The sequence below is a fragment of the Suricata suricatta genome, chromosome 7 (assembly GCF_006229205.1).
Source record: "Suricata suricatta isolate VVHF042 chromosome 7, meerkat_22Aug2017_6uvM2_HiC, whole genome shotgun sequence".
Taxonomy (NCBI): domain Eukaryota; kingdom Metazoa; phylum Chordata; class Mammalia; order Carnivora; family Herpestidae; genus Suricata; species Suricata suricatta.
The window spans coordinates 48,309,598-48,321,260 of record NC_043706.1 but is presented as its reverse complement, the minus strand read 5'-3'; the positions used below and the strand labels follow the sequence as shown (position 1 = coordinate 48,321,260).

Below are 11,663 nucleotides of genomic sequence, written 5' to 3'. Positions count from 1 at the left end.
ACAGCTCATTAATTCCAAAAGGCATGGTCCTAACTGGGCATCAGAATAACTTTAAAAATCTCATGCCCACAACCTACCCATTGAAATTCCGAATCAATGGTTTGTGGTGGGGCTAAGTCATTAGCATTCTTCTTTTTTTTAATGTTTATTTATTTTTGAGAGAGAGAGACAGACAGACAGAGAAACAGACAAAATGTGAGTGGGGGAAGGGCAGAGAGAGAGAAGGAGACACAGAATCCAAAGCAGGTTCTGGGCTCTGTGCTGACAGCTCAGAGCCCAATGTGTGGCTTGAACTCATGAACTGGAGATCATGACCCTGGCCAAAGTCAGATGCTTATCTGAATGAGCCATCCAGAGCCCCTGAGGCTTTAGCATTCTTAAGAGAGCTGCAGTTGATTTTATTGTACAACACAACTAATGGTTTCTAGCTCACAGCTAAAAAAAAAAAAAACCCACTGTGTTACTTACATACTGGTCTGTTAAATGCTCTCTACACCCAGAATGGTTGCCCTGTCCCAACCCTGCAGAAGCTCCACTGGTACAGTGAGTGGATTACTCACTCAGGTGGCTCCAGTGTGCACCAGGAGAACACAGAAAGGCAAAGAGATCAAAGCAGAGCCTGGGCCTTATGGGAGGCCACTTATCTCCCCCTAGGTGGCTGATAACCCCATGCAGAACAAACACGAGTGGATTTGGACGATTCTTTTAAAAGTAAAGGGACCCCTACAAGAACGTGTTGCTTGAGTAGGAGGGGCTAAGAAAAATACAGGGAAACTGCCAGACCTTGCTCAGAGCCTTCTCACATAGCAGAGAAAGCTCTGACCAGGCATACACAGTGGTCTGAGTAGATCCTGGAGATCAACTTTGTCTTCTCACCCTGGCTATCTCCTTCCCAGTTTAGCCCTCATAAAACAGAGAGTGCCTCCATTCTCAGCTTACCTTTCCTCTACCCAAGAGAGGTCTGGGGACTGACTGTCCTGTTCATCTGGCTGGAGTCATCTTCAGGCTACACTTAGCTGCCTAGCAGAACCAGGGCAGAACCAGGGCAGAAGCTGGGCCAGAATGCAGAAGGAAACACAGGGGCTGGAGGCCCTAAGTCTGTGTCTCTCTCCTACTCTTGGACACACAGATGGGATCAGGAAACCTGGATTGGTTTTGTGTACAATGAGTTAAACAACCAACTCTATACAGTTTGATGCATAACCCTTGGATTTACTAACCAGACATAATACTAAGAGTTACCATTTATTGGGCACCTTCTGTGTACTAAGCACTTTATATACATTATCTCTTTTAATTCCACAATATCTCCTCAGACACAAGTTTTATAAAATCCCAGGTTTAAGGATCTCACCCAGGGTTGTGCTAGGATGCTAATGCAGGTTGACGCCCACTCCAGATCCCATGCTCCAGTCCAGGGTTTCTTAGCACTACTGACATTTCGATTAGAAAGTCTTTGTTTGGAGGGCTCTCCTCCGCATTTTATCATGCTTTACAGCATCTGTGGCCTCTACTTATTACATCCAGTAACATCCTTTCTTCCTACAGTTGTGGTAATAGAAAATATCTACAGAAATTACCAAATGTGGGGTGAGGTGTCATTCCCCTCCACATTAAGAACCACGACTCTAGTCTAACCACCATGCTATCTTATTTCTTCATACTCTAAGCCACCACTCAGAAAAGAGACAGAGCTGGAACCAAACACAACTATGGAAGCAATAATCAGAACACTCTAGGAAAGTACTGTACAACAATTTACCACCTTATGCTACATTTATATACCACTTACAATACACTATGTATTTTTATAGCCATTATCTCCTTTCATGACAAATGACTGCACAGCGCGATCTAATTCCAAAATAGTTAATCCACCTCAAAAATATGAGCACCATTAAGAGATCTGTATAGTTAGCCTTCTCCAAGAAATTGAGGGAAAATAATTTGTAGCACAATCCATATGAATGCTCATCCCCATAAGCCATTAGAAGAAAAAACTTGCTAATGAATGGTCCTGAGGTAACATATTATGTGAACTCTTGGAGGACAAGTCTGTTTCTATCTCTACCTCCTGCACATACCTGCCTAAAACAGAGAACGCTCATTAAAAGTCAAACATTTCATGAAGCATCTATTTCATAGTAACCTCCAACTATTTGGATAATTAAAACTAAGATAAAATTATTTTCCCACATTTTTACATCCTTCTAACTTGCGTTAACAAAATTCCTAAATCAGAAAAAAATTAATGTCGATATCTATGAAAGAGCCAAGAGCTTAGTCCCAAGTTATTCTTCCTTGTCATTTAACAAAGCAGATAGAAATTAAGTTTAACTAAAACAAACATGCACCAGAATCGTCCTTTTCAATGCATGCCAAGAGAAAGATAGCTAGTACATTAGAATAGTAGTTGACTGATCAAGGATAATAATTATAGGAGGAGATTTTAAAGTTTTTTTTCCTTCAGATTTTCACCACACTGTTATACCTAATATACAATTAAAACAAGAATGTTCGTTTAAAAAAATCTGATTTCAAAATAAAGTAGCTAGTAATGGTTGCTTTTTGAGATCACGTAAAAAAAACTCCTAATAAGGTAGGAGAGTAAAAACAAAATGTTCTCATTCACATATTCATTTGAACAGCCCAACAGAGGGAATATCAGTACCTGGGAAATGATAAATTTATACATGGCTTCAAAGGAATTTTAATATAAAACTATCAATAAACAACATTAATAACAAAACTAGCTAGACTCTATTGAGCACTTACGTGTTGGGCCCTGCACTCAGGGATTTACATTCATTTCATCTTCATTACAGCCTCATTAGGCACATACTCATTAGCATCTTCATTTTAAGGTTAGAAACTGAGGCTGAAAGAGATGAAATAAATATCTTGCCCAAGATCACAGCTAGATCAAGAATCAAGCCATGAGGGTATGAAGCATTATGTTATATAACCTTAAAAAAATCGTAATTTAGAGGAAAAAATGGAAGAAAAAAAGGAGTATGTTAACTTTTCACACTGTGTGCCACGGAGTCCCAAAACTGAAATGGATTTGCAGAATTCACTCTCTTCCTCTTATTTCAATCTAGATCCTTTCACATAAAAACTCAAGTACCAGCCAGGCATTAACTACATGTCGGGTAAGTGACTTTCTGGGTACCTTGGTTTTTGAAAGAAAGCAAGTCTTTGTTTTGTCTTATGTAAAAATGCACAGTAATGGAAACTGCCTGGTAAAGGGTATCTTGAAAGGGAAAAGAAAAGAAAGGCTTATTTTCCCCAGCCCAATAGGCCATTCAGATATAAGATAGGTGATAGGAACAATTTTTTTTACACACATATTAGAGCATATACACCAAAATAAAATTTGTACTTCAAATCTATTACTTTCCAATCTGAAATATATACACATAACTTTACTGGATGCCCCCTTTAAAACTGCCAGTCCTTCAAGAGGACTTCCATTACTTTAATGGGCATACTTCCTATTACTACCTCAATTCTTGACCTCAGAAACCAGAGTTGGTCCCACTTGGTATTTGGCTCTTTACCAACTGAGGGAGGTTTGCCATCATGGAGGCAACTCAGTAAATGTGTTACAAACTCTGAAGACAACTCCAAGCCAGGAGCTCTAAAATTATGCTCAGCAATGACAGCATCACTAGAATTAGTCCACAGCTTGCCAAGATGAAGCTTCTGAAGGGGAGAAATACTCATCTGAATGTATAAATACTGGCATATTTATTTTAACATTTGGATAATGAATTGAAAGAATCAGCTAGCTATATCCAAGTAAATAAATATGCTGTGCAATAATGATAATGCAGATTTTGGTGCAAGGTTCTGAACACCCCCTTGATGGGGGGGGGGGGGGAACTTGTCCTGAAATGATACTAGCAAAATGAATAAATCACTTTTCTGTTAACTTGCACAATTATTGAAGAGATTTCTTTTTCATCAAGAAAAATAAGAGGCCCAACATAAGCTAGCTGCCAAAATAGTCCTTGGTCAGAAGATGGATCCATAACAACAGCTCAGAGGAAAAGGAGTGAGGGTCACCTCCCCGCCCCCCCCCCCAAAGCCCAGGCAACTTTCAATGGAGAAATCCACTCAACAGGATTCCTAGGGCCCTGGCTCATCCTGAATTATCTGTTATACGAATAATTAAACTAATTGCCATACAAAATTAACCACAGGGATACATTAATATACACTATCATTTAACTAATTGAAGGAAGCTGGATACCCAAAATAAACAGCAGGGGGGAAAATGTACTGGTCATTTGTTTATCTCTAGACACACATTCGGATACCCATCCACTGAGGCCCTAAACAGCCTAGTGCAATGCCAGGTGACCTGGTCAAGGGTGTAGCAGCTCAGAGGTGGGGACATCGTAAGACGGCAGTCAAGGACAGTTCACCTTCCATGCAGGTAGCTTCCTATCAACTTTAGTAAAGGAAGTCCTCATCAACACAAACAGCCCAAAACTGTACTATACTTCTCGTGTTTACTCTGCTGTGGAATGCAGTGCATTTGTGGGCGGCGTGAGTCCCTGGCTGTGCGCGCAAGCACGCGCCCCCCGCCCCCCGCGGCTCTGTTGTTGATTTTCCTCGTTTTAAATTCAGAAACAGCTTCTCCCAGAGTATAGAAGAATGGGGACCAGGTAACACAAAAGGATCTAGAAATTAAACACAACTTTATTACGAGTTGTCCTAAAGGCACACACAGAATTTACCTGCCCATCTGAAATCTCACTCCTTAAGCTACTCTTGAAAGCGCACACAGTTCTCAACGGGTCCCCAGGCAAAATCACTTCTAACACAACTTAGAAACAGGAGATGCAGCAAAAGATTCCATCCCGGCCCGTGGATCTCCCCGCGGTGGGTCTGTGTTCCAGGTCCCCCAGATGCATTGGAAGCCGCGGTGCCTTCGCTGCCTTCAGGTCCCGGCGCCAGGTCAGCGAGGTGCGCCTCGCCCAGGCCCCTCCCGCCCCCCATCTGGGGAGCACTGGTCTTGCTCCCCGGAGTGAATGCCCTCTGGAGGTTTCCATGACCCCATTCCACCGAGAGGGTGCGTCCCCTAGGCGGAGACGTTCCGAGAGTCCCTGCCCCCTCACCCCCAGCCACCCCGATCCTCTGCCGCGGGGTTCCATCCCTCCGACTCCCGATGCTCCACAGCGTTAACCCCGGCTCCCGCCACAATTCTGCTCCCGGCGCCCCCTCTCGGAGAAGCCCCTCCATCTCTTCCCCCGAGAAACCACACGCCTCCCCACCCCCTGACCCTTTCCGGGGCTCCCCCCTCCGCCCCGCCCGCCTCGGGCTTCCTCCCCTCCACACTCCCCTCCCGGTCTTAGTTCCCCTCCGCCCTGCCGAGGGCGCCCCGAGAATGCCGACAGGACACCCTTGTTCCGGCACCGAGCTCCCCATCGCGGTCCTGACCCTTAGGTCCTCCAGCCTCGGGCTCCAGGAGTCCCCAACGTCTGGGTCCTGACCTGCCGCCTCACCCTCAGGGCTCAGGCTCTGAGACTCCCCAACACCGAGGCGCTGAGCCCCGACCCCCGAGCTCGGCGTCCTCAACCTCTCGGTTCTAGACGCCCCTCCGGGCTCGGGATCTGGGGCTCCCCAACGTCGCGGTCCTGACATCCCTGCCCCTCACCCCGCGCTCGCTCCCCAGGGGCTCCTCAACGTCGCGGTCCAGAGCCCCCTCCCGCCCGGCTCTGCGCCTCCGACTCACCGGCAGGAGCGGCGACTGAGCCCGCGCGCGAGCCCAGCCCGACCCGGCCCGCACTCCGGCTCGGGTTCCCGGCTCCCAGCTTCCCGCAGGCGGCGGTGACTGCGGCGGGTACAGCACAGGGGAGCGGCCCGGGGGAGGGGACCGCCGGGGGCGGGCGCCGCCCGGCTCCGCCCCTTCCCGGCCGGGGGCGGGATGCGCAAACCCGCGCGCCCACCGCGGCTCGGGTGCCGCCTCACCCAGGAGTTGACTGACACCTCTTCCTTCCACCCCGGGGTCAGACCCGCGCGGCCCCTGTCAGCTGGACAGACCCGAGGGCTTGAGAAAGAGACACGTTAACCGCTGTCCTATCCGTTTCAAGAACTCACTCCAGGAGGCCATTTCTGAGGGTTTTCTGGGTTTTGGCGTTGGGGGGTGTTTTTGGAGAATGGGGACGGCAACAACAACAAACTTCTTCAGTCTCAAGATGATTCAGATTCTGGCCTCTCAACCACCCGTATCCGCACATTCAGGGTCATTCTGCCTATGAAGTCATGTTATAACACACCAGGGAGGGCTCTTGTAGACACACATTTTCACATCCCTGATAGACACCCGTGAAGTACTCTGCCGTGATTATGCACCACACAAACTTCTAACGCTGACATGCTAGGAACCCACTTCTGTACCCGCATATCCTCAATCCACACAGCTCGCTAGCCAGACTGCAATATCAATGATCTACACGTATAAGGGGACAGGGCAGGGGGAGGAAATTCCACTCCAGGTCCCAGACTTCTCTCCGCACCCACAGCGTCTCTATTTTACCATGACAAAGGTACCCTTAAGAGGTGGGAGGGCTGGGACTCCTGAGTGGCTCAGTCAGTTGCATATCAGACTCTTGGTTTTGGCTCAGGTCATGATCCCACCGTCTCAGAATGGAGCCCTGCAGAGGGCTCCAGACTGATGTGGAGCCTGCTTGGGATTCCCATTCTCTCTTTCTCTCTCTCTCTCTCCCCACTCTCACTCTTTCCCTCTGCCTCTGCCTTTCTCCCTTGTTCCTGCTCTCTTTCTCTCTCAAAAAAATAAGAAGAAAGAAGGAGGAGGAGGAGGAGGAGGAGAAAAGAAAGAAAAGAAAAGAAAAGAAAAGAAAAGAAAAGAAAAGAAAAGAAAAGAAAAGAAAAGATGTAGGAATACCAATTAACAAGTTAACGAATCAAATTGGCTTTGCTATTAAAAAGCGGAGTCCATGATCTGGGAAAAAAGAAAACCCCTGAGAAGATGGTCTAAACCAATGCTACTGGAGGAGGTTCATTTGATTCATGTCATTCCTTTCTCTTTTTTTTTAAGTTTATATATTTTGAGAGGGAGGACACAGATGGGGGGAAGGAGAGAGGGGATCCTGAACAGGCTCCACACTCTGTGCTGAGCGCTATGGTGGGCTTGACTCATGACCCCAAGACCATGACCTGAGCTAAAATCAAGAGTCCCACTAAGCCACTCAGGCACCCATGTCATTACTTTTCTGAGACAATCAGGCCTAACGCTGGTTTGCTGATACCTGGCACTTTGCCATTATGCCACCCTGCTTCAGTGACATGTTTAACAAAACACCCCAAATTTGTACAGTGTTTTCACTTTTCAAAACATTTTAAAATCCATTATCATCTTTATCTTCAGCAAAATATCATGAAGCAAAGATAGTAGGTTTTCCAACAAGGGTTATTTGAATTTCATAAATGAAGACATTTAAACTTAGCAGTTAAATGGCCAGGGTTGAGACAGTGTCAGGACTAGGAAAGAGTAAAGGGCCTAGTCTTCAGGACCACTGCTCCTCCCACAGGATCACAGGCCCAGCACATATAGATACTGGTGGAAATGTCATAGTAGGCCTCTGGCAGATTTGCCGTCGCCATCTCTGCTTCACCCCAAAAAGTCAGAGAATTCTCCTGTATTTATGAAAACACAAGCCTTCAATATTAACAGGCATTTATTTTTGGCCAGAGATCATAAATGTACAGCAAAGCTGATTGAGAAGATATAAAAAGTCCCTTGTTTTCCTCTCTCTGCCACGTTAGAAAAAAAATTACATACAGGTCAGCACATATGAAGGGCCAACCACAGGCTCAGTTCAACTGAAGGGAACTGTCAGTGAAAGCTGATGAGTCTGTGAAATGCATGTTGGTTATTCTTGCAGCTTTTCTTCTCCTTCCACTTAAAGCATGGAGAAGGGTTCTCTTGCAACAACAAGTCCTTTAAGTCTTTCTCAATGGCAGGTAAGAAAATGGTAAATGTTCCTTTCCTATGAACCTTTATCTTGGGGGCAGGCATAAAAGTGCAGCATAGAGTGCAATGGGTGTCAGGCATTTTTATCTGTGGTCAGAGTGTTCTGTTTATCAGTGGAGATTTTAAGTGTGGTAAAATACACATAACATAAATGTTATCATCCTAACCTTTTGAAAAAAGGTTTAATCGTGGTAAAGTAAGCATAATATAAAATTTGCCACCATAACTGTTTTTCAAACGTACCATTTAGTAGTCTTAAGTACATTCAATCCTTCATGCCTTTTTAAAACTACTTGAATCTCACACTAGCTTCTTCCATTTTTTACTCCGAGGTGATGGCCCACTTCAGTTTGGACAGTGCAAGTGATATTTTGGCAACTCTGGAAAAAAGAGTCCTAAAGTGACCTTACTATTTTCGAATTAATAAAAGGCCCCTGGATCTTTCTTGAGGAATAGTAAGGATGGCCTTTAGTATATAGAAATTCACAGCCACCTCCCTCCATGTAACACTTTCATCGGGCAACAAAATTTTGACCTGGGGTTTTTCCAAAAGCTGGAAACAGGCAAGATCTGGGCTATTGCAGAATCTCCTCTAAAACAAGAATGCTAAACTGCTAACCCAATCAACATTCTATCAGACACATCTCCCTTTCAGATTGCCCTTGAAAACCACAGACACAGCCAGTATACGGCGTAATTAAAAAATAGATATGCAAGACTAAGGAGCTATTTTTGTCCCAAACTCTAACAAAATAATTTGGTCCATTTTATGTTGTATACATACCACACTGACACTGTTTTTCTATTACTTTCATGGTGTGTTTACATAGCGTTGTTTTTCCAAGAAGCTCAAAGTGCATGTGATGGGATAATATCCCTAAACTTCATACATTAAAAAAAATTTTTTTATGTTTTTTTTTTTTGAGAGACAGAGAGAGACAGCGCAAGCGGGGGAGGGTCAGAGAGAGAGAGGGAGACAATAGAATCCAAAACAGGCTCCAGGGGTGCCTGGGTGGCTCAGTCAGTTAAGCCTCCAACTTTGGCTCAGGTCAGATCTCATGTTCGTGGGTTCGAGCCCTATGTCAGGCTCTGTGCTGACAGTTAGCTCAGAGCCTAGATCCTGCTTCCAGTTCTGTGTCTCCTTCTCTCTCTGACCCTCCCCCTCTCATGCTCTGTCTCTCTCTGTATCAAAAATAAATAAAACATTAAAAAAATTAAAAAAAATAAAATTATAAAAGAAAAAAAAAAACAAAAAACAGGCTCCAGGCTCTGAGCTAGCTGACAGCACAGAGCCCGACCCGGGGCTCGAACCCATGAACCATGAGACCATGACCTGAGCCGAAGCCGGATGCTTAACCAACTGAGCCACCCAGGCGCCCCTAAAATTTTTTTATGTTTATTTAATTTGAGAGAGACAGAGACAGAACATGAGTGGGGGAGGGGCAGAGAGAGGGAGACACAGAATCCTAAGCAGATTCCAGGCTCTGAGCTGTCAGCACAGAGCCTGACATGGGGCTCTAGCTCATGATCTGTAAGATCATGACCTGAGCCAAAGTCAGACGCTTAACAGACTGAGCCACCCAGGTGCCCCTAAACTTCATACACTTTATGAGACATAGGAAGGGGGATAACAACGATTAGCCTTGCAGTGACATGGAGAAATGGAAGTATGATGTAGTTAAACTATTTGCTGAAACACCTATACTGGTTTAAACTGGTCTATCCTAAAACGTCTACTCATGAAAACTCATACAGGAAACAGTGTTGTTTAAAAGCACTAGTTGTTATTGTATCTTGGCAAAAAAAGAAAAAAAAAAGGAAAAGCACTGTGCACTGTGGACCACTCTCCTTCACTATACACAAAAATTAACCCAAAATGGATTAAACACTTGACTATAAGACCAAAAATCACAAAACTACTAAGAAAAAAAAACGTAAGTGGTAATCTCCTTAGCATGGCTCTTAGTGATGTTTTTCGGATTGGACTTCAAAGCAACAAGAGCTAAAAATAAACCAATGGGACCACATCAAACTAAAAACTTCTGCAAAGCAGAGGAAACCATTAAGAAAATAAAAAAGCAGCCTACTGAATGGAGAAGATATTTGCAAATGATATATCCAATAAGGGGTTAATATCCAAACTACATAAAGAACTCCTACAGCTCAATAACAACAACAAAGAAAACCCAGATAAATCCAACTTAAAAGCAGGCCTTTAAAATGAGAAGATCCAAATAGGCATTTTTCCAAAGAAGACATGTGGATGGCCAACAAGCACATGAAAAGATTCTCACCATCACTAATCACCAGGGAAATGCAAACCAAATCACAATGAGATATCATGTCACATCCGTCAGAATGCCTATTATCTAAAAGGCAAGAAGTAAGAAGTGCTGGTGAGGACGTGGAGAAAAGGAAATGTTCATGCACTATTAGTGGAAATGTAAATTGGTATAGCCAATATGGAAAACAGTCTGGAGGGTCCTCAAAAAAATAAAAGTGGAACTACCCTATAGTCCAGCAATTCCACTTCTGGGTATTTCTCCAAAGAAAATGAAAACACTAAATGGAAAAGATATATGCACGCCTATATTCATTGGAGCATTATTCACAGTAGCCAAGATATGGAAACCACCAAAGTAGCCATGAATGGATGAATGGATAAAGAAGATGTAATACACACACACACACACACACACAAATAGAATACTCAGCCATAGAAAAGAATGAAATCTTGCCAGTTGTGACAGCATGGAAGGATCTTCAGAGTATTATGCTAAGTGAAGTTAAGTCAGGCAGAGAAAGACAAATGGCATATGATTTCATATATAGGTGGAGTCTAAAAAAAACCAAATGAACAAACAAAAATTCATAGATGCAGAGAACAGATTGGTGGTTACCAAAAGGCAAGAGGGTTGAGAGGTGGGTGAAATGAGAGAAAGTGGTCAAAAGGTAGAAACTTCCAATCAAAAATAAGTAAGTCATGGGGATGTAATATACGGTATAGTGACTATAGTCAATAATATTGTATTGCATATTATGTAACTTTATATGGTGACAGAGGAAACCAGCTTCTTGTGGTGACTATTTTTCAGTCTATACAAATACTAAATCATTATGTTGAGCACCTGAAACTAATATAGTGTTATACACCAATTATACTTTAATAAAAAAAAAAGTGGGGCACCTGGGTGGCTCAGTCGGTTAAGCGTCAGGCTTTGGCTCAAGTCATGATCTCACAGTTCGTGGGTTTGAGCCCCGCATCAGGCTCTGTGCTGACAGCTCAGAGCCTGGAACCTGCTTCGGATTCTGTGTCTCCCTCTCTCTCTGACCCTCCCCTGCTAGCGCTATCTCTCTCTGTCTCTCAAAAATAAATAAAAAACATTAAAAAAAGTTTTTTAAGTGTATGCTTGAAAGTCAGACCATCTTGAGTCTAAACCCCATTACCATCATCTAGAGCATTTTATAATGTACTTCAGGGTTTTTATTTGTAAAATGGAAATAATAATTTACCTAGCTTACATATTTATTGCTAGGATTAAGTGAAATAACACACATTGAGCATTCAACATTGTGCTTATCACACAATGAGGGCTTGATAAATATGGGTAAAAAAGCAATGACTTCATGTAAATGGCTGCTTATGGGATCCTTGTTC

The 11,663-nt window shown here is 43.9% G+C and overlaps 1 protein-coding gene across 1 annotated transcript in view; it reads right to left on the bottom strand.

Annotated features, from left to right (window-relative positions):
* The window catches only part of PAQR8 (progestin and adipoQ receptor family member 8), a 42,880-nt gene extending 37,021 nt beyond the window's left edge, over window positions 1–5,859 (bottom strand). Inside the window, exon 1 of the mRNA XM_029943833.1 lies at window positions 5,744–5,859. The gene's annotated coding sequence lies outside the window, so the exon portion shown is untranslated. The remainder of the gene's footprint in view (window positions 1–5,743) is intronic.
* Between the last annotated feature and the right edge of the window lie 5,804 nt (window positions 5,860–11,663).